The 21,228-nt window shown below is 56.9% G+C and overlaps 1 long non-coding RNA gene across 3 annotated transcripts; it reads left to right on the forward strand.

Annotated features, from left to right (window-relative positions):
• The first annotated feature begins 1,361 nt into the window (after nt 1–1,361).
• LOC109495821 lies at nt 1,362–12,244 on the forward strand. 3 transcript variants are annotated; one of them, XR_006591834.1, is made up of 3 exons: nt 1,362–2,895; nt 3,146–7,164; nt 11,567–12,244. It is a non-coding gene; the product is annotated as an uncharacterized LOC109495821 (long non-coding RNA). The 3 variants fall into 3 exon arrangements; XR_006591835.1 differs by lacking the exon at nt 11,567–12,244 and adding an exon at nt 8,987–11,559; XR_002739199.2 differs by lacking the exon at nt 11,567–12,244 and having other exon boundaries at nt 1,388–2,895; nt 3,146–4,205; nt 6,976–7,587.
• The last annotated feature ends 8,984 nt before the right edge of the window (nt 12,245–21,228 follow it).

Below are 21,228 nucleotides of genomic sequence, written 5' to 3' on the forward strand. Positions count from 1 at the left end.
CTTGGGTCCAGCAGGTGCAGAGGCTACAAGGGGGGAACGTGTCCAATGTGTTTGAGGAACAGCAAGGAGGAGAGGGTAGGGCGCAGAGGTCAGGCCCCTGGGGCCTGAGGGATCATCGCAAAGGCTCAGGGCTTTTAATATCAACACTGATGTGTCGCCAGTGGAGGGTTCTGAGCTGAGGAATGATAATGATATGGCCTGACAGGTTTGCACAGGAACATTTGGCTGCTGTGGGAAGCAGGCAGAGCAGGGGGTGTGCAGGGAGGGGCGGACTCTGGTCTCGTTTTGAAGGTGGGACGGCCGCGATTCATTGTTGGGTTAGGTGCGAGGGGCGACAGAGACAGCAGGGTGACCCCGAGGGTCAGGCCCCACTGAAGGTTGAGGGGCTGTCGTTGACCGCGAGGCAGGAAGGGAGGCAGAGGGAGCTGGCCTGGGCGGGCCGGGGTGGGGGCACCGGGGAAGGTCACGAGCTTGGGCTCGGACACGCCAAGTGTGAGGCGTGTGCTGAACACTGAGCGGAGAGCCCGTAAGGACTCGGATGATGGAATCTGGAATTCAGGAGAGAGTATTCCGAGCAGGAGGCGGTAACTTCGGGAGTCATTAGCATATAGATAGTATTTAAAGCCAGGAGACTGGATGAGGTCACCTAAGACGTGTGTGAGTGTGGGTCAGAAAAGAGAGGAGATCCAAGGACCGGAGCTGGGGACGCTGCACGGTTTGGAGGGCAAGGAGCCAGCAGAGGAGGCTCTGAAGGACAGTTGAGAGAAGCCCGGGGTGGGGGGGGGGGGTACGGTGTCCTGGGAGCTGAGGGAGAGGGTCCAGGGAGGAAAGGTGATCTGAGGCTTTGCGCAGGGGTGACGGTGACCTTGACGGGAGCCTTCTTGGTGGAGTGACGGGGGCACCCCTGGAGCAGGCTGAGCGGCCCGAGAACCCGCACGGGGACCGCCCTTAAAAGCAGCGGGTCCAGAAGCCGTGCTGTGGGGAGAGGAGAAGTGAGGGGCAGCCGGACGGGAAGCGCCCAACTTCTCTCTTCCAAGTTGGACGAAAAGGACGGATGCGGCCCCGTCTGTCCCCAAGCTGCTGTAAGTCCAGGAGGGGAGACAGACACCCAAGCAGAGGTCGTGACATAGAGACATTCGTGGATACACGCTGGAGGGAAACAGAAACACTCTAACCTGACTCGGGTTAGAGTCCTAAACCAGGGTCTTGAAAGATAAATGGCTTTTATCTGGGGAAAGAAAGGAGGGAACGGTATATATATATATATATATATATATATATATATATTAGTTTATTTATTTTGTGAGAGAGAGAGGGAGAGAGAGAGCAGGGGAGGGGCAGAGAGAGAGAGAGAGAGAGCCCGATGCGGGGCTCCATCTTATAAACCGCGAGGTTATGACCTGAGCTGAAACCAAGAATCAGACGCTTAACCGACTGAGCCCCCCAGCAACCCTCCTGCCCCCCGGGGGTGGTATTTCAGGTAGAAGGAAGGACACACGTCACATCATGGAAACCTGCAACAGCTTCCTGTGTGTGGGAACCCCTCCCCCCACCGCCGGAGCTCAGCATTCCGGCTCCAGAACTGCACCTCCTGGGCGTGACCTCCACACTCTGTAAGACGCGTGACCTTGGGCAGGGCCGACCGCGCTCCCCAAACCCGCTTCCTCCGCCATAAGGGGGGGGGCGTGGTCACGTCTGCGTCACAGGCTTGTCGTGAGGCTGGGACGAAGCCGAGCGCGCAGGTGCCCGCAGGTGTGTGGCACGTAGTAGGTGCTCAGTGCACGCCAGCTGCTCTAACTCGGGACGCAGGCGGCACGGCACACCAGACGTCCACCAGACGTAGGGGGACACGACTGCGTTCGGGCACCGGAGCCAGCAAAAGGATGGGGAGCACCACCACCTGGCTGGCGTCTCGTGAGGTGCGCTGTGGCCTGGAAGCGTGGAGTCCTGGCCGCAGGGTTCAGAAGGCCTCACTGTGCCGGCTCAGCCCCATCAGTCAGCCTGTTCCTTCCTCGAGCCCCGTTCCGTCCGCCCGGGGGGGTTCGGCTCACAACCCACCTCGAAGGGTCGCGGCAAGGGGGACGCTGAGTAACAGAAGGTCAGCCTCCCACCCACTCGAGACGAGACGCGGCAAACGTTACTTCGATGGCAACAGGCGCTTCGGTGCAGTCGAACGGCAAAGCCCCGTCGGCAGGCCCGCACCCGCACGGCCTCACTCTCTCCTGGCCCGTTCTCGGGCCTCCGGAGCTGCCTGCTTCCCCTCGCGCGGCAGTCAGGGCCCGGTCGCCCCTGACGTGTCTGCCGTCCCCTAGGCCGGGGCCACGTCCCCGAGGCTGGAAAGCGGACCGAGAAAGCTTCCGCTGTCACACCTTTCCTTTAGCCGCAGCTTGTGGGCAGACGGATCTCGTTCCTCCTCTGGCCCCGAACCCAGGGAACACCGTTTGCTTTACGTTTTCATCTCGCGACACCTGTCTTCTCTGCCGCAACGGTTTCGGGAGGCGCGGCGGCCCGGTGGCTGCCCGCGGCCCAGCCCGCCGCTCCGAGCGGGGCCTGGTGTGCGATGAGCCGGTTCGGGAGACCCGGCAGAAGTTTCACAAGTTTCGGACATACATAAGGCCTCGCTCAGGCGGAGCAGGGCCGGGACCTGTGGCCCCAGCCTTGTACCCTTGATACTCAAGACAGCAAGCCACTCGCGAGCAGGATGGCCCCCGGGAAAGTGGGCGAGGAGGCAGCGAGCCTTGGTGGTCAGCGGCAGGTCGGGGCCGTCTCCTGGGCGGTGGGTTTGGGCCGCTACAGCCACTTGAAACGCTCCTCGGAGGCAAGCCGGCTGGCATAATCTTCTCGCCCTGGCTCCCTCGGCTCACCCTTTGTGCAGACAGGGGAGCCCGGAAACAGGTGCGTGTGGCTGCTGGGAAGGCGGGCGAAGCCCAGGCCGCGTCCGATGCTTCTCCTCTTCTTCCAGGGCCACGGCTTGGCCGAGGCCTGAGCCACGCAGGACGGGGCCCGAGATGGCCCAGGTTGCTCACGGCTGCGGCGATGGCGGTCGGAGACGAGAATCAAAGGCCTGGGCCTGAAGGGGAAGTCGAGGCATCGTCCGGCCCCAGCGCTCGGTCTGTAAGGTGGTAACGTCGCTCTGGTTTTGCAGGGAGTTTAACACCCGAGGCCCGGACCGGACGAGTGAGCGGACAACGTGGACACTTAGTGTGTGTGCAGAGGACAGAGGAGGAGGGGAGCTGCTTGTCACTGCCTGCTCCTGGCCGAAGGCGGTGTTGGGATTGGCGGTGGGCGGGCGCTGGGAGGGCCACCAGGGCAGGGTCACCGGGCAGGTCCCTGTGTACCTGTGCCTGTGCACGCGTGTGTGGCTGTGACCCAGTCCTCAGTATCCAGCGTCCAATGTCCCCTTCTACTAGCGCGAGTGATGCCGGAAGCTCACCCAGACGCCAAGGACTCTCGCCCCGCGCCAGGCACCGTGCTAAGCATATGACATGGTGACTCACTTCATCCTCCAAAAACAGTAGTTGTTACGATCACCCCCATCCTATAGCCGAGGAAACGGACAGACAAGTGCAGGGGCCTTGTCTCTCTCTCCCCCCTGCGGGTTGTCTCCGCTGAGCTGCAGCACCCCTGCGGGACCTGCTCCGGCCGATGACGTGAGAGGGCCAGCGGCACCCCGGCCGGCGGCTCTGGGAGCCAGGGTGCGCTCGGCGACCGACCGCCGGTGTCCAGCATTGCTGTGCCATCAGCCTGCACCCCGGGGGAAGGACCAGCCCCCCGCGGTCTGCCTTTGTGGGGCCGTTATCAGAACACAGCTCAGCCTGTCTGGACGGAGTGGGATCCAGGCCCCTCCAGCATGGTGAGGACTCAGAAGATCCCACGCCTGGACGTCTTCCCCAGTGTCTTCGCTGACTCCTTGTCCCCCCTCCCCCGCCCCCCGGCCCGTACTCCAGACAGACACGGGTCACATCGTTCGCCCATGCTCGTCCCTGTCATCAGACTGAGCTCCCAGGGGCGCACTTCTGGTCTCTGGCTTCCCAGCATTTAGCGCAGAGCCTGGGGGCACAGGAGGTGCTAAGAGCACGTTCACGGAGTGAATATCTGTAGGAAAGGATCCTGGGCACCGCAGTTACCCCGAGGGACAAAGCCCCAGGTGTCCAAGAAGGCCAGTCCACCTCTGACCCCACGTTCTTGGCAGGTGACACGGGAAGGTAAGCTATTCCGGGAACCTGGCACCCGGGGAGTCTACCCGGCTGGCTAGCAGGATTTGTCCCATCGTCTCCAGGCCGCCGCAGTAAATCAGCAGGTGCGAGGAATTTACCCCAGAGAGTGATCCGGCAATGGCATGAATGAGTAATTTACAAAGGCCATTACGGCGGCACAGAATTACTTATTTATGGGAACTTTTTGACAGATCTGCGGCTTAATCATTTATCCCTCCGAACATTTAGCCAGGGTCATTGGTAAATAATTCACTTATTACACACTCCAGAGTGGTTTATGGCACCGTGACTTATGATCTCACATGAGTGCGCAGCCGGGGAGCTAGGACGTGAAGGCCAGGGAAGGAGGGGGGTTTGAGAGTCCTCACACAGAGCCAGGCGGGGACACCGCGAGCAGGTGCCCAGGCCCCGGCGACAAGGGGCTTCTGCTCGGAGTCGGGTTGACGGTCCTACGGATGGATGCTCGTGCCTGGTCTCACCTTCGGGGGGACAGTGAAGAGAGGAAGTCGGTGTGCAGAGACCGGTCGAAAAATGGTGGGACTTAGCTCCAGGCGGAGTGGAGACAAAGTGCAGCTTTGGGAGCTCTCCATCTGCCCCCCCACCCGACACTGGAGACCCTCCCGGGACTGTCCCCAGTCCCTGCCTGGTCTTAAGACTCCGTCTGCCCTTATGTCAGCATCACCACCGGGCCCCAACCAGGCTCACGGCATTCCTCTGCCCTCATCGCCCGTATAATACTCTTCTAACTGCTGCTTTGTATTCAGTTTTCACTCAAAGCCCACCTCCTGCATGAAGCCCTCCCAGACTACCTGAGCCCTGTTTGCTCCCTTGAGAACGTACAAAGGGCCAGGCACACATCGAGTACCTTACGCATGCTGTTGAGTGGCCTATTTCCCCAGCTAGAAGAGGTGTCTTCTGGGGGCCAGGACTCAGCCTAAGTGAACGTGGCTTCCACTGCAGCCAGCTCAGACCCTGCCCCCGAGGGAGTTCAAAAAGCGTGGGCGGTTGATGGCGATGGGAGTAACGAGGATGCCAGTGAAGACGGTGGAGATGATTCCCGCCACGTCTTACCACTGCTCCCCTTCGCACTCCACACCTCCCCCCGCCCCCAGAGACAGTGGAACCGCATGGCCGGATCTTTGAGGTTCTGGGGGCTTCTCACCGCCCCGTATGTGGATAGAGGAGCTCACGTGGGGATGGAGAGGGGCGTCTGGGCAGAGTCGCTGGAGAGGCAGCGAGTGGAGGGTCCGAGAGCAAGGGTCAAGCTAGCCGCTCTTACTGAAGACCCTTCCCCAGCCACATCGGCCCCATTCGGAAGCTTCCAGAGAGACGCTGGGATTCCTCAGCGTGTTCTCCCCACCCCGTAGATCCGCCTCCTGAGGCTGAGGCCGGCTAAAGCAGCTCTCCTACCTTGGTGTCAGTCCTGGTTCTTGCGCAGTAGGCAACGACAGCGAAAGAACAGCGCTCCCCTCTCTCTGTATGGGAAGACAAAGAACCCGTGCCCCCTGCCCGCCCACGGGAAGTCCTGCTCAGAGCCTAGCCTCAGGCACTCTTGCTGTGACGTTCCAGAAAGTGTGGGGTGTTGAGCAGGTCACCCTCCCCTGCAGCGGGGAAACCCCCGGCCTGCCCAGGTGAGCTGGGAGGGGAGAGGGGATGAGCAGAGGCTCCCTGTCTGCCCTGAAACCCCTGTGGCCCCGGGGAACCCGGACCCGAAACGGGCCTCCAGTCCCTGCCCCGGGGAACCCTGACTCAAAACGGGCCTCCAGTCCCTGCCTAGACTGGACAGGGTCCCATGCTTTGTTGCCATATTCATTTTTATGCAGTTTTCACAACCACCATGTCAGGAGGGATCCTTGTTAGCTTCTGCCACGGACTGAACTGTGTCCCCCCAAAATCCGTCTGGTGGAACCCCAACCCCCAATGTCACTCTTTGGAGAATGGGACTTTAGGGACATAATCAAGGTTAAATGGGGTCATAAGGGTGGGATCCTAACCCGATAGGACGCGAGTCCTTTTAAAAGAGGAAGAGACAGCGGAGCTCCCCCTGCAGGCCCTGTGGGTGCACAGAGGACAGGTGAGGGAGGACCCTGGAAAGAAGGCATCCCCTGCTGCCCAGGAGGGAGGTCTGTCTCTCCAGGGATCCACCCCCACGGGCACCCCGATCTTGGACGACCAGCTTCAAGAACTGCAGGAGACAAACGTCTGCCATGTAAGCCGCAGGGTCCGTGGTGCGTTGTCGCGGCCCCCCGGCGTGGATTTTTCCAGTTTCCTTTCAGAGTCCGGGAGGGCGGAATGGCTCGCCCAAGTCACCCAAACAAGAAGTGACAGAGTGAGGGCTTGAATTAGGACGGGGGTCCCCCTGGCCGTGCTGGCTTCTGTCGATCCGGTCCTGGAGCCCAGACTGGACTGGAGCGAGGGGCGAACGCAGGACGCAGGGGAGGGGAGGGCGGGGGCGGGGCTCCCTCCTGGCTCTGCGGGGCAGCACTGCCACCTGCTGGCCACAGCCGCAACCACACCAGCCACCAAAGGCACCATTTCCGTCCTGTTTTGGTTTGTTTATTTTTATTGCGGTAAGAACACCTCGCCCGAGATCTACCGACTTCAGAAAATTTCAAGTACACGATACAGTGTTGTTAATTGTGAGCACCGGGTTGGACAGCAGACGTCTAGAACTTACTCCTCTTGTGTCACTGGAATTTTCTTTACTGCTCCCATCCCCTCTCCCTCCTAATTCCACGCCCCCCATTGTCTCCTGCAGGCAGGTAGCTAATATGCCGGGACCCTGGCCACCAGAGGAAAAAAAGAGGTCCACATGGAGGCACGTCCTCTTGGGTCTGGGTAGAAAACGGACGGCAAGCAGAAAACGGTGACTGACCCCAAGGAGTGGAGGACTGGAGTGGGAGCACCTGAGACCTCCCTGCGCGACCCGGGGCGATGAGGTGGGCAGGTGCGTGTGGACAGCCCGCAGGAAGGGCTGTCTGGCAGTGAGGATAGTCTCCGCTGGCTGGGTTCCTTTAGGCACCCTCATGTAGCCACCTGTGCGGGAAGTAATCCCACCCCTATTTGACACACGAGGAAACTGAGGCTCAGAGAGGGTTCTCAACCCACAGGCTAGTGTGGGCGAATGATACGTGACTGCATCTCACAGTGTGGGTGTAGTTCAAGGGCGTCTGGAAGCTCTGACCCACCTGGCAAAGAGTACCAGTATTAAAATCAGTGCTCAGGAGGGGGTCCCGCTTTCCCTTCCCCACGAAACTCCCGCCCGAGCACCCTTCTGTGCGGCCCCCTCGTTTGTATGATAAGAGGACGCGTGCAGCCTGAGTGACCGAGGCTCCAGGCGGGAGAAGCCGATGGGTGAGTGTGGGCTGAAGAAGGGTCTGGAGAGCGGGAGGGGGGGCGGGGGGGGGTGAGGGAGCCGCACAGCAGGGAGAAAGCACAGTGACTCACACGCTGTGCACCTGCCGGGAGAGGCTTCATCTGTCAAGTGGGGATAACACAATCCACCTATTTCACGGGCCTCTTCTGAAAATCCAGTAAAGGAGCAGGTGAAACCGCAAGCCCCGTGTCAATTCTCGGTTAAGTGTTGAGTCGGAAACCGGGCAAAGCAGAGCCGATTCCTCGCCCCTCCCCACCCGCGTCTGTTAACTTTGGTTCGCTGTCCCTCGCCAGGAAGCACAGCCCCTGATAACTGAAAGCGGGGCCCTGCCCCAGCCCACTCCGGAGGCCGCGAGCCGAGCGGTCTGGGCCCTCCGTCTTGGCTGCCGTGACCTTCTCTCTGCCTCATTCCCGGAGCGCGTCGGCCTCCGCGCAAGCTGGGTCTTACCCACCAGACTGAGCGGGTCCTCAGGACTGGTCTGGGGGGCCACCCGCTCTCAGCTGGGGGCAGGTGATTTTGGTCATTTCGTTTCCTGGGAAGGACAGCGCATCTCTCCGGACTTGCCACATGAGGGGAGGCCCTGAATTTGGAGTCGGGAGATCCGGGTTGTGGTCCAGGCTTGTCCACTCCCCGCCTTATCCTGGGCAAGCCCCTTTCTTACCGGAGCCTTAATACTTCCAACAAGGAGCTGAGAGTATCTCTAAGGAGGGTGACCAGCCAGTCTCGTTTACCCAACGCCAAAGGAGTTGCAGGGTGTGGGATTCTCTGTGCCCAAACTGCAAAAGTCCTTGGGGCGCGTGGGTGGCTCAGTCGGTTAAACATCCCACCTCAGCTCATGAGCTCAAAGTTCATGAGTTCAAGTTCACGAGTTCTGTGCTGACAGCTCAGAGCCTGGAGCCTGCTTCACATTCTGTGTCTCCCTCTCTCTCTGCCCCTTCCCCACTCATTCTCTGTCTCTTTCTCTCAAAAATAAACGTTAAAAAAATTTTTAAGCTGGGAAAGTCCTGGGCAAAGGCTTGACAGCCGGCCACCCCCTCCCTAAGCCTCCACATCTCTCATACTCCATGATCTCCATACACCGGCCTCCCTGATCTTACGTGTGGACAATACTTTGGTTCACTAGAAATAGAAAACCCAACGAACACTGGCTTCGACGTAAGAGCGTTTACTGTTTGCACAGAAGCGTCCTGGACACAGGCAGTGTCGGTGCTGGGATGTCGTCCCCATGGCATCATCCAGGACCCGGGCTCCTTTGTCACCCGTGGCCTCTTGGCTTTTCTTCCTCAAGTCAGGAAGGAGGGGAAAGAGGAGAGGCACCGACGGCTCCTGCTACTTTTGGGGGAGAGCGGGAGGTGTTCCAGGAACCCCCGGCACACGTCTGCTTCAATTTCAGCGTCCCGAACGCAGTCCTGTGACCACTCGTAGCTGCGAGGGAAGCCTTGAAGACGAGGAAGGAGAGGCTGGGAGAGGAGCCACCGGAGAGCGGCAGAGCCCAGGGCAGCCCCATGCCGGTGGCCTTGCCCCTCTCGACAACAGGACTCTTGACAAAGTCCCCAGACTTTGTGTGATCCCCAGCACGCTGGAGACACTCAGCACTTGCTCAGCCCTTGGCGGATTCGTCGCCCTTTTCTGACTTCTGAAGACCTCGGCTCTCTGTGCCAGACGGCCGTATCCTCAGCCCCCCTGCAGAACCGTGCCCCTACGTCCTGGTCCACACGTGTGGAAGGACTGTTACGCGACGCATTTACTCGGCTGCCCTGGCTTCCTGGTGTTCGCACCGGGGGAGAAATGGGTCTGTCAGCATCCGGGTCTCCCATTCTCCGAGACCGTTTGACTTAATTCTCTATGTCTCTCAGTGGCAGACTGAGACCTGGAGGGATGAGACGGGGGTCCAAAGCGCCCACGACAGTCAGAAAGCGTCTTTACTCCGCCCAGGAAGTGGGTGTGGCAGGTGGTCACTGCTTCCTGATGGGGGCGGTGGGGGCGGGGGTTTAGGCAACGAGATCTGGACACTTTTAGGTCGGATTCCACCCCCTGCTGGTGGGACACGGCCTCACTCGCGGTGAGGCTTGGGGCGGCCGTGGAGAAAGCCAGCTTTCCTCTGGGATCCGCGGCCGCCGGGGTCTCAGTTTTACCAGCAGGTTCTCCCGCTCGAGGGCCTCGGGCAAGCCGTGTAACCCAAGTGTCTGCTTCCTCTCCTGCAAAGCGGGGGTGACAAGAGTCCTCATCTCGTGCCGCCGCGAGGAGTAAGCGAGGGGCCCTGCGTGCAGCGTTTGAGCCCACGGTAAACGCACCGCACACAGTGGGCATTGAACGCCCGGCCGTCGCGATATTCCTGCCGCCGCGGTGGCCGGACCGTGGCGTAAGACGTGGGAGGCTCAGCGTGGTCACTTCCCCACATCTTCCTCACCCTCGCCCCCGGGGGAGCTGTGCAGCCGCAGAGGGTCACTGCTGTCTGCGATGTGGGGTTTGCACTGCCCCTCCGTCTCTTCTGACACCGTCCTGGATCCGCTTGCTTGCGAGAGCCCTCCCCGGCCTTCTGGAATCTTCCACTTGGCTCAAACAAGCAGCTTGCTGGGCTCAGGGGGCTGGCCTGCCCGAGGGTCCCGGCACTTTTCTCTTGAACCAGGGATGCCTCGTTACTCCCGGGCGGGGGCTGCCTGGGGATGAGCTGCCCGGGGAAGAGCACCGAGCACTGCCTCCCATGCTGTGCTCCTCTGCTGTCCTAGGGTTGAATAGCCAGGAACTGGGTGAGCCGGTGGTCAAACTGCTGGTTGTTTGAAATCAGCTGTGGCTGGAGTGTTGGCACCATGGAAATTGGCAAACTCCACTCAGAGCATCATTCTCTCCCTCAGACACTGGCTTCCCAGTGCATCACGGAACAAACCCTTCTCCTGAAGCTCTCTAGCTGGAGGTTGGGGGGCAGGGGCAGCTATAGGATTCTGAGCTAGACGTATGGTGCCTCGCTGGTGGTGGGGCTTTGTGGGGCAATCCTGGCAAACTAGGGTGAGACCAAATATGGTTTACCCGGCACTCTCTCCCCTGGAGCTGAAGAAGGGCTCAATGTCAGCCACACGCGGGTTGATCCCAGTGAATGAGGCCACGGCCCCTTCTCAGGGTCAGGAGTCACTGTGGGGACCTGTAAGATCTCACTGGGGGTAGTTTCAGTTTGTCTGAACATTAGAATCACCAGGGGAATAATGTGGATTTAAAAATCTTGAGGGGCTCCTGGGTGGCTCGGTCGGTTAAGCGTCCGGCTTCGGCTCAGGTCATGATCTCGCAGTCCATGAGTTCGAGCCCCGCGTCGGGCTCTGTGCTGATGGCTCGGAGCCTGGAGCCTACTTCTGATTCCGTGTCTCCCTCTCTCTCTCTGCCCCTCCCCTGCTCATGCTCTGTCTCTTTGTCTCTCAAAAATGAATGAACATTAAAAAAAAAAAAACAATCTTGATTTCCAGGCATTGCCCCAGACTCTTAGAGAATTGGGAGGTAGGGCCCTGGGTATCCGCACTTTTTAGGGTTCCTCACAGGGTGCAGCCAGGATTGAGAACCAGCAGTCCCAGGAGTGATGTGTCCACCAGAGGCCGGGAGGAACAGACCGCATGTCTAGACGCCCCGGGCAGTGAGGGTGCCGCCACGGCGGGACGTCCGGGAGGCATGGGAGCCCCCGGGATGCCGACTCTGGGGCTCGGCTTGAGCCCTGCATTCGGAGAGCCCGTGGCTGGGGCGGGACTCGTGTGGGATCCAGGACCTGCCTTCCTTTTGTCCCCAGGCTGCAGTGAAGCCCTGAGACACCATCAGGAGGAAGGGGAGACAGGCGTGGGTTGCGTAACAAGGATACCGTGTGATCTTTACCCCAGTGGCTTCTAGGAGAGTCAGGAGTCCCTGGAAGAGAAGGAGAACCCAGAGGCCCGGTAGCAGCAGCTGCCTCTTCACAGTCTCACCCAACCCCACCCCCCTCCCCGCCCCCCAACAGAGCAGGAGCTAAGACGCCCACGCCACCGAAGAAGGAGCGGAAGAAGGAGCGAAGAAGGAGCAAGATGAGGTCACTGTCCTGAAGGCACGTAGCTGGTGGAGCGGATTTTCACCCCAAGTCGGCCAGGCTAACAGACCCCACGATGTCGCCGTCACATCCCCGGTCCGAGGGCAGCGGGCTAGGACGGGGGCGTGGGAGGTTGTGTTGTGTCACTCGGCTGAGCGGGAGCCCCGTTCCCCCAACTCTTTGTCCTACGCGCTTGCAGCCAAGCCAAGCAGCCAGCCCAGGAGGTGTGTGGGCAGGCCTTGGGAGGCGGAGGAGGAGAAGCAGCCGCGTCCCCTTGCTGCGAGGGCTGCGGCAGCCCCGAGGCCCTGTGCTGGTTCTCTCTCCGCTGGCCCCCGGGATCTCCTCCCCCAGCTGCCCTGACTCCTGGGCCGGGTCCACCGGCAGCTCCGGGGCACAGGGCGCCCACATCACGGAAGGGGCCGGCCGGAGGCGCCGGGAGGCCGATGCAGGCGCCGGCTCATTCCCTCGGGCTCCGCTCACTCTCGCAGGGACCCCTGGACCTCCAGCTCTGTGGACCTCCACGGCCGCACCGGACTCGGATGGGTGACCAGCCAGTCTCTCGCTGCCGCGGTCGCACAATGCCAAATCCCTACAATAAAAGCGCTTATCGTATACGTTGCCTGCTGGTTCTGTGTCTTGAGACCCAGTGACACAGGAGGCACAGCCACCAAAGCTTTTTGAGAATCGCTATGGGAGAGATCCTGTCTGGAGCATCCCGTGCCCAGGGAACCCGGCACAGGGACCTCCACGTGCTCTGGAATGAGCCGGAGCTCTGAGCTACGAGGGTGGAAATTATGTGTCAGTGGCCTGTAGCTCGTGGCTCAGGATCAGACAGCCGGTGACAAAGAGGGTCACTGCTGTTGATTCACGACCTCTTTGGGAGCTTGTGGAGCGTCATCTGAAACCGGCTCCATGCGCTGAGGGCGGTGGGGGTGGGGGATCCAGGAAAGAGGCAGCCACTTCAGGTTGGTAGGGGGCAGGTTTAATAAGCAAGGAAAACTTACCTACGAGGGCATCTGGAAGACGAGGCGATCCCTGCACCTGCCCCACAGAATCTTAGAAGTTTATACAGAGGCCTTGATGGGGTTCGGTCCCATATACCGGCAGATGCTCCCAGTGCACGTCACCATGTCACGACTGTGTCCTAGGGCAGTCCCTGGGAGCAGGGAAGGCAAGCAGAACCCACATTCCCAGGACAGAGGAGGTGAGGAGCCTCGACTGCCTGGGTCCAGCTCATGGGTCAACCAACATCACATCTGTTTGATGACATTGCCCAGCACTACCCCTCATGACCAGCGTTTATCATCTCACACCACCCCCTCCTTCTACAAGGGGGCCCTGAGCCGTCAGCAAGGGGTTTCACCAGCCTGGAGGTGTCTCCTCTGGTGGCTATCCAGCTCCGTGGCAGGCAGATGCCTCAGCGAGAATACAGACACCTGGAAGAGAAAACACTGATGGAGACAGTCAGTGACAACTTTTCCCACCAAGAGCCCCGTGACCTGAACCACTGATTTCTCGAGTCCCCCAGCCTGGGGGTCAGGTCACTGAGGGTGTTCATTTGTATCCTCGTGTGATTCAGGGAAGGTGCGAAGTTAGCACACTCACCAGGTATAAACACAGCATTCTGCTTGGATAATGGCACAGGTGCCTCCTTGTGACACAGTAATAGTGTCCGTCCTTCTCTGGAGGACAGCCTTTCTCATTAGAGTCCTTTCTGTGGCCAGTAAGGACAGGCTTTGCTGCTTAGCATTTAAGATTTGCTGGGTGAATTTGGGAAGGGCTCCTAAGTGTGCGATAATGTCCTCCAGGCCAATGGAGGGAACGAAGATGGTGGGCAAATGATCGTATCAGTGGTAAACAGAACACTGCTCCGACATCGGCCTCGAGGAGAGGGAGGCTGGCGGTGTTAGGAACTTGCCCCGCTTGTATATACCATGCCTGTCGCCTGGTTGGGGTGGGCAGCACTGTCAGGCACGGACTGGGGGCGGGATGTGCCAGGACCCCCACCTTGTCCTGTCTTCCAATGGTGCATGTTCCATTCTAGGTAGGGGGCATTTCAACTGGCCCAGCTCATAGCAGGACGATGGAACCCCAGGGAGACTGTGTGGTTCCCCCTCACCCTGGGGGTGGGAAGTGACGCTCCCCTTCCAGCAGGAAGGCCGATTGCAAATTCCAGCAGATGACTCCTTTCCTCCCCTGGGGGGGGCTTGCTGTTCTCGGCAGCATAGCTCATTGATTCTCAGAGTTGGGGCAATGGCTGTTTCCTGCAACTTCCATACCTTTACGGTGTTGGGTGCCTCAGCAAGGGTCCCGTACGTGAGTCCATCCAGCCAAGGTGGCTTTACTTGTTGGCGATTTAATCTGCCGCTTTACTATTCCATTCTTCCTTTCCATTAACCCTGCGGCTTGCGGATTATAGGGGAGACGGAGCCTCCATTCACTGTCGCGTTCCTTTGCCTGGTCTTGCACATCATGACCTTTAAATGTGCTCCCCCATCACTGTCTATTTGAGAGAGTGGTAGTCAGCTGCTCTAATCCCCCGATGGCCTGGTTTGCAGGGAGATGGGAAAGTTTGGGTGAAGCCGGGTGCGCTGTCCTCACGAAGCAAGGCATACCTGGAACACTCATTCCGAGGGAGGGGCCGGTCTGATCAATCCGCCCATCCTTGGCAGGTTGGGAGTTCTGGTGGATGGCCCCAGACACCTCTGGCAGTTGCCTTAGGTGTCGTCCAGAACGCACACAACATGCTGTTACTGCACTTACCAGGTCATCGCGTCTCGAGGGCAGTCAGCGTCCTTGGCAATATGCCACCCCGCCTGGGTCCCGCGGTGGCTGCTCTTTCTACGCATCCGGTATGCCGTATGTACTAAAAGGTCAGTTGCGAGGGCTCGTTCCCCCGCCAGGGCATCCCCTCCCTGATTGCCAGGGGTGTCAGAGCCTTACGAACCGGGACATGGAAGACAGGGAGGTCCACCTCAGGCTCTTGGAGGCAAACTCAAATTTCTTCCCGTGTCCTGATCCCCTAAGAGTCCACCCATGATTAAGCACCCCGTGGCTTCTCATTGTCCAAGCCACGGGGTTCATCCCTTGAGGACAGTCCAACTGTCTGGGCAGAGGGCTAATGGCCAGCGATCACCAGCCAGACCGCTCCGAGCTCAGCCCCCCCAGATGTTATGTTCCTGTTTTTATCCAGATGGTGTCAGTGTCGGGCTGAATAGTGACCACAGTCCCTGTGGACGGATTGTCTCAACTAGATCATCTGGGTACCAGGCGTCAGCGGGCATTTCCCCACTCCCTCCATACAGGCTACAGGGACCAGCACAAGGATAGGGCAGGGGCACCCGGAAGACCTCCGTTCTCCACAGGACTCAGTGGCACCACATTCCTGGAGACAGTGGACTGGTGGGAGGGTTCTCCTCTGCCCCAAACAAGCATGTTGCCCAGTCACGGCGGGCGTCTGAGCCATGGCAGAGGTGGGTCGCTGCGACGTATTCTCGCCCCACCCTTGACCGGCAGGAAATTCTCTCCATCATGTGCTGTTCCTTAGAGAGAAGCTCGACTGGGAGGAGGACTGTGCCCACTGCTTGGAGATGCTGCTCTCTGGGACGTATCGGGCTTCTGCCCCTTCCAGAGCAGGGACGAAAGTCCAGGGGCACCGTCCCCTTCTGCTGTCTCTACCTCGATGCCCAACCCGTACTTTTCACGGACACTTGTAACTCCAATGGCAGCCCTGTCTGGGAGGTGCAGGGAAGAAAGGGGCAGAGGGGCAGGGCTGAGGTGGAAGGCTTCCCACAGGCTGAGCAACACAGGGTTAGGCTGTGCGTCTGTCTGTCTAGGTGGGGGGGCCCTGCAGCAATGAGGTCGAACCACATTTGCTTCCGCATGATTTTTATGGGACACTGCATAGCCGATGGGGAAGGCGTCTTGGCTTTCTGAACTCCCTCTCTGTGTCTCACGTCTTCCCACAGCCCGCCACCCGTTCCTGGGATTTGTCGGACTTCCCAGATCAGCGCTGGTTGCCCAACGTGATAAGTGGCCTGTCCCAGGACTGGACTCGGCATGGGTGTCAGGGTCCCACACCGGGAGCTGGGCTGGGCTGGAGGATCTTGGCTTTCATTCCTGCAGTGAACGTGCCCTCATTGGGGCCTTGAAAGACGGGCTGTAGATGTCCTGTCCCGCTCCCGATTCCCTAAGAATTTGTTGTATCTCCTCCGCAGATTTCCAGGGAAGTGCTGCTCCCTGGACAAGCCCCCCACAGGACAGAGTTATCCAATCTGCGAGCGAGTGAGTACCTTGACCTCCCCCCCCCCCCCCCCCCCCCCCCACCGAGCACCAGACAGGCACTGCCGGGGGCCAGCTGGGAGGTAATGCTGCTAATTTTCTCTACCTCCTGCTCGGTCTCAGAAGAGCCATCACTCCCCACCCCCACCCCCCCACCCCCCAGCCCCATGGGTCAACCAGTGATCACGTCCTCTTGATGACCTCCCCCAACAACTGCTTCACCGCATTGGGTCCTGGGGCCATGGTCAACCTCACAGGAGGTAGTTCCAGAATGTTCTGTGGTCAGAGACAGGGTGAAGGATGCCCTTCCTCCAAAAGATGTGGCCATGTTCCCCAGAGTGACCTGTTCCTGATCCAGGATGGTGGGAGGGCCTCTGTAGGTCTTGCCGCGTCACCCGTGTCATTCTGGATTCTGGGAGCCCTGAGGGCTATGACAGAATGAGGCCCTGGTCATGGCAGAGACAAAGGAGCCGTTGGAGGAGGCCCCTGCTGCTTCCATAAACATCCCGTCCCTACGGTTGCAGTAGGTCAGCAGCCAGCTCCTCACATGCAACACCGCGTGGTCCTGACCCTGTGCCCGGAGCGATCCTTCCTCTCTACAACCATCCTGAGTCCTGGATGTCCACAGATTCCACATGGTGATCTTCCCGTGCCTTCAACACCCTTCTTCCCGTCACCATATGTAACAGCAGTAGCACGAAGGAGCTAGCCTCTCCCGGGCCCGCCACACTGAGTAGCTAATTGCAATCTGTAGAACCGGTCTCTGGGTCCTCGCTGAAATGTTCTCATGACCCCCCGCTGTGGGCACTGACTCTGGTCTGGGAATTGCTCGTTGAGATAAATTAATGGAAGTGTACTTCTCATGGTGATATTTACCCACCTGCTAAAAATGGGGTGGTGGGATATGCAGCATCATTCTGCCTCTCAACAGGGATTGAGGGCTCACCCTCTGGAAATATGGGGTGCCCCTTCCTGGAACTTCTCTCTGCTGCTCTGCACCAGGAGCATGTGGCATCCCCTGACACCACAGTCACAAAAGAGGCAAGCTTCCCCTGCTCTGGGGAGGGGTCTTTGGGGAGAGGTCGGGAGGGACAGTGATTACTCTAGACATGGGGAATCTCAGATGAGTACCAGATATCACAGCTTGGGTCTGCTGGGCAGCAGACCCTGACGTGGAAATGGGCATGTAGGAAATTTATTAAGGAGTGGTCTCAGGGTGAAGAATTTCCATGGAAGGGAGCAAGCTTGTGCAGAGGCAGGAGCTGAAGCCGGGCTTGGAAGCATCTCCTGAAGGTCTCAGTCAGCCCCACAGACAGCTCGAGGCCGGGACGGTCTCTCAGAGTGGTCCTAAGTTGGTGTGAAGGAGCCCTGCTCTTGCCCCCCCTGTTGGCCAGCCATTGGAGGCACTGCTATGGGAAAGGACGGTGATCCTGTATGACATGGCCAAGGCACTTTGCCAAGAGGCTGATGACTGAGCCAGCTACTCTGTCAGTAGAAATCTCAACAACGGGGGGGAACAGATCCCGCATTCTGACACAGGAGCTGGGCGGGGGGTGCATCACAGCATCCACTACACAAAATGAGAGTCAGTTTTGAGCGTATTTCTGTGGAAGGGGCAGAATCATACCTCCTTGCTTAGGAACATATGACCCCCAGATATTGGAAATCATTTCAGAAACCCTGATTTCCCCAGGAGGGTGAAGGTAGGCAATATGGTGACATCACCAGACATGTGCCTGGGGGGGTCACTCGGGAGATCTGAGGGGGGATCTAACCCTCACGTGAGGGACACTCCTGAGGGTGATGAATCTCTCTTTCTCCTCCTGTTTGCACACTTATCTCAAGCCCAAGTGTCTCTAGCGTCTCCATGACACCACTTCCTCTCTGGTCTGGTCTACCATGTCTCTCTCTCCTGTAATTGTCCAGGTTTGTGAACTGTGGCTCCCAGTTGTTTTCCACACGGTGTCAGGGACCACTCCTCTGTGGCCTCTGAGGCCAGCTGCTGGGCCTCTGTGGACCAGTATGATATCCTGTGGGACAGAGAAGGTGACCACGTTTCCTGTGATTATGTGACAGGGCTGGAGAGTTGGTATGGCTCTAAGGACAGTGAACAACCATTACGGATGCTTCAGGGGGTCTCCCCCCAAGGGAAGAAATCCTCTGCAGGTGAAAAGCTACCCTGGCAGGTACTAAGAGTTAGCTGACTTGTTCTATTTACCAAACACGCCAGGCAGCTGAGCCAAATGGGGATGTGGGAGGGCTCACCACCCCTGCTTCTCTCCAACTAATCTATAAATACAGTAAAATCCAATAAAAATCCCATCTGGATAGTTTGAGCAATTCAGTATACTTAATATTACTTACTCTATAAGTTTTATAGAATAATAAAAATCTATAAAATACTTGGATAAAAATTTGCGACCCCAAATTAACTTTGATAAAGAAGAACAAGGAGGGGTCTTATGTCAATAGATATTAACATATATTAACAGTCTAGTGTAGGGGCGCCTGGGTGGCTCAGTCGGTTAAGCATCCAACTTCGGCTCATGTCATGATCTCGTGGTCCATGAGTTCAAGCCCCGCATCAGGCTCTGTGCTGACAGCTGGGAGCCTGGAGCCTGCTTTGGATTCTGTGTCTCCCTCGCCTTCTGTTCCTTCCCCACTCATGCTCTCTCTCTCTCTCTCTCTCTCTCTCTCTCTCTGTCAAAAATAAATAAACATTAAAAAATTTTTTTAAAGTCTAGAGTAATAAAATCAGTATAATATATGTGCAAAATCAAACAAAACAATGGAACAAAATGAAAAGATCATGAGTAGGCCCCATGCATGCATAGAAACTGAAAATTGACACCACAAATTAATGGGAATGCACGGCCTCTTTAGTACATAACGTTGGGAAAACTGGCTTACTCTCAGGAGAAAAAAAATCGGACCTATACCTCATATCAAATGTAAAGGTGAGTTCTAAAAGACCTAACCCATAAAAAGCCAAACTATAAATCCAAGGGAAGATCATCTAAGAGGTTTTCATTGCGACTTCAGGCTTGGAAAGGACTTCATAAACAAACACAAATTAAAGGATGAAAAATTAATGACTTTGCATAAAAACAAAAAAAATCCTTCTCAGTAAAAGACCGTGTGGACAAAGCTGACAGAATGGGAGGTAATATTTGCAAAGTCTGGAACAAGCAGAGGACTTATTTAAAGAAAGCAGTAGCTCAAGGATATCAAGTAGAAAAAGACAAAAATGGGGCACCTCGGTGGCTCAGTCGGTTGAGCGTCCAACTCTTGATTTCAGCTCAGGTCATGATCCTGGGGTCATGGGACCAAGCCCAGCCTTGGGCTCAGTCCCTAGCATGGAGCCTGCTTAAGATTTTCTCTCTCTCCCTCTGCCCCCTCTCCCGCTTGCACTCTCTCTCTCTCTGTCTCTAAAATTAAATTAAAGAAAGAAAGAAAGATAAAGAAAAAATAATATTATGGAAATGGGCAAACAGTTATTTCACAGAAGAGGAAGCCCAAAAGGCTAATGAGCATGTGTGAAATCCTTACTGATAATTAGAAAAATGGAAACAAAAACATATGAGATCTCTCTTTATGTCCATTGGGTTGGCAAAATTAAAACACTCAATAATGCCACGCGTTGCCTGGAATGTTGGGCTGGGGAATGCTCATGTGCTGTTGGGAGCAGTCACAGTTCGGAGGACCATCCAGCCTGTCTTATTGCCTGAGTTCCACTCCTGGGTATGTATCCAGAGAAATTCTCACATGGCCCAAGGCAGGACAGGAAAGAGGGAACTTGTCGGCGTTTGCCGAAGTTTGCAGTAGTGACAAGTTGGGGTAACGTAGGTGTCCCTCACTGGGGGATTGGGTAAAGAAAGTGAGTGGGGCGAAGCGCAGAAGCCGGGAGCGGTGGACTAGACGTACACACAGCAAATGGACAGATCAACAAAGAGCACCGAGTGAAACACGGTGCCACACGTCATGTAAACGAAAAATTTAGGTTCACAGAAAACACTACGTGTAAGTGAAGGGAGCACCCCCAAATCCATTAGAATGGCTGCAGGCTGGGGAAGGGGGAGAAACGAAAGACACAGGCTATAAAGAAAGAAAGCCGGCAGGGCCAACGCCGGGAGTGAGCCCTGAGCGAGAAACTCTGCATCTGAGCTGCAAACCGAAGAGGAAGGAAGACGCAACACAACAAAACAGCAAAGGAAGAGAAAATATAACGTAGAACAAGCGTGTCCTACAACGAAGAGAAGAATTCTGTATTTGGTGCAAAGCCAAAGCTCAACCTTACAGTCTATACAGGATGTGCGAAGGACGCGTGTCAAGAAAAGCTGCTGGGAAGGTTAGAAACGGAGGAACCACGGAGGCTCGTCAAGGCGGGAGTTCCGGGGGCCAAGAGAAAAGCCAGCCGCGGATGGGAAAGCTCTAAGCTCAGGAACCTCCAGAGTTCAAGGCCGCGGCATCTACACACTGACCCGTGGAAAGCAGGAAATAGACACAGACTTCAGTGCAGTGAGAAGCCTGTGGTCCCACCGCACATCAGGCAGATAAAGATACGGCTGCGTGCGATCCGAGCAACAGGACGGGAAAAGAGTCCCTAAAACGCTCGATCCTGGGAGCTCGCTTTCTGTTAAGTACTTGCCGATGATCTACAAAAACTGATCATGCTTTCCGTCCCACAAGAAATCTTTAAAAATTATAAAATTTTATGAATTAAAAATTATAAATAGTTATTTTAAAAATCACAAAATCAGGAGAAAAATCCTTTCATAAGGTAAAAATTCCGCTTTAGCAATGCGTGGGTGGCTCGTCGATTGAGCGTCGGACTCCTGATTTCTGCTCAGGTCATGATCTCAGGGTGGTGGGATCAAGCCCTATGTCAGGCTCTGTGCTGAACGTGGAGCCTGCTTAAGATTCTCTCTCTCTCTCTCTCTCTCTCTCTCTCTCTCTCTCTCTTCCCTCCCCCCGCCCCTTTCCCCTGCTCACGTGAGTTCTCTCTCTCGCAAATAAAAAAATCAAAAAATTAAATCCTGCTTTAAATCACCTTTGAGGTCAAAGAAAGAAGAAAATACAACTGATATTGCAGACTTGAGAATAGTTGATAGTCAATATGCTATGTAAGAAACCAGCACAGCATTGATATCAACGCTTTCTAAATATCTGTGCAAAAGTCTTCCATAAGATGCCATCAAATGGAATTCAGCAGGATATCGATATACATCACAGGCAGGTAGAGTTGCGAGAATTATTCATTAGAGGAGGGTCTATTAAAGTCATTCACCATATTAAGGTAAAGGGTAACAGAGAGA

The sequence above is a fragment of the Felis catus genome, chromosome F1 (assembly GCF_018350175.1).
Source record: "Felis catus isolate Fca126 chromosome F1, F.catus_Fca126_mat1.0, whole genome shotgun sequence".
NCBI lineage: Eukaryota > Metazoa > Chordata > Mammalia > Carnivora > Felidae > Felis > Felis catus.